Below are 1,134 nucleotides of genomic sequence, written 5' to 3'. Positions count from 1 at the left end.
GATAGAAAGAGAATTGATGCCTTTGAGCTGTGGTGCTGGAAAAGAATGTTGAATATACCATGGACTGCTAGGAGAACAAACAGGTTTGTCCCGGAGAGGGTGAAGTCAGAATATTCCCTGGAGTCAAGGATTCTGAAGCTTCGTCTGACATATTTTGGGCATGTTGCAAGGAAGGACTGGTCCTTGAAGAGGGACATCATGTTTGGCAGAATGGAGGGGCGGTGAAGGAGAGGAAGACCTTTGATGAGAAGGATCGATTCTGTGACTAGAGAGGTGGGAATAAGTGAGTTTGAGATGACTAGGTTGGCACAGGATAGAAGAGCGTATAGAGCTCTTGTACATAGGGTCGCTACGAGTCGCAAGCGACTCGATGGCACATAACAACAACAACATAGAATGAGTATGAAGATCTTAGGGGGGGATGGGAGCAGAGGGGTGAGCATGGACAGGAGAAGGTTATTCACAGGGTGGCACAATTTGATGGGTGGAGGTGGTGAAGGAAATAGGAAAGATCTGGTGTGAAAAACCAATGTATCCAAACTTTGTAAAGTAAAATAAACCAGTAAAAAAATTTTTAAAAATTTAAAAAGCTTGTTATAGTTATGTACAACCAAGTTGGAACTTACCCATAGCTGCTACTGCAATGAGTTTTCAGAAGCAGTAAATCACACAGAAGGAGACTGACCATCTTTATTCAGCGTACAGAACAACTGGCAGATCTGAGCCATCTGCCTCGGGGATGGCACTGCAACTCCTTATCACTAAGGCACCAGAGCTCCCTTAAATCCACCTAGTTGCCATGAATGGCTGTGATCATCAGAAAGAAGACCACAGATCTTTCTCCTGAAGCATACCTGGGTTTATCTGAACTTTCGACCTTACCATTGCAGCCACATACACATGAGCCTTTTATGCCATCAAAGGACTCAAGCAATACATTGTGCTTGGTAAACATTTTTCAATGACCAATGTACCTGTTCTTAAAAATGGTGACTGTTAAGGGAAAAAGAAATTCACATTTTAAAAAGTTGTTTTTAGATGAGGGAAAGAACAGATTAGAAGTGATAAATGATTGAGTATTATGGTTAGCACAGGAATCCAGAATTAAGGTTGCATAGAGAAGTGTACTCGGGG

This window comes from Elephantulus edwardii, unplaced genomic scaffold, assembly GCF_000299155.1.
Source record: "Elephantulus edwardii isolate Elephantulus edwardi_28Jun2011 unplaced genomic scaffold, EleEdw1.0 scaffold00377, whole genome shotgun sequence".
Classification (NCBI taxonomy): Eukaryota; Metazoa; Chordata; class Mammalia; order Macroscelidea; family Macroscelididae; genus Elephantulus; species Elephantulus edwardii.
This window is presented reverse-complemented; position numbering follows the sequence as displayed.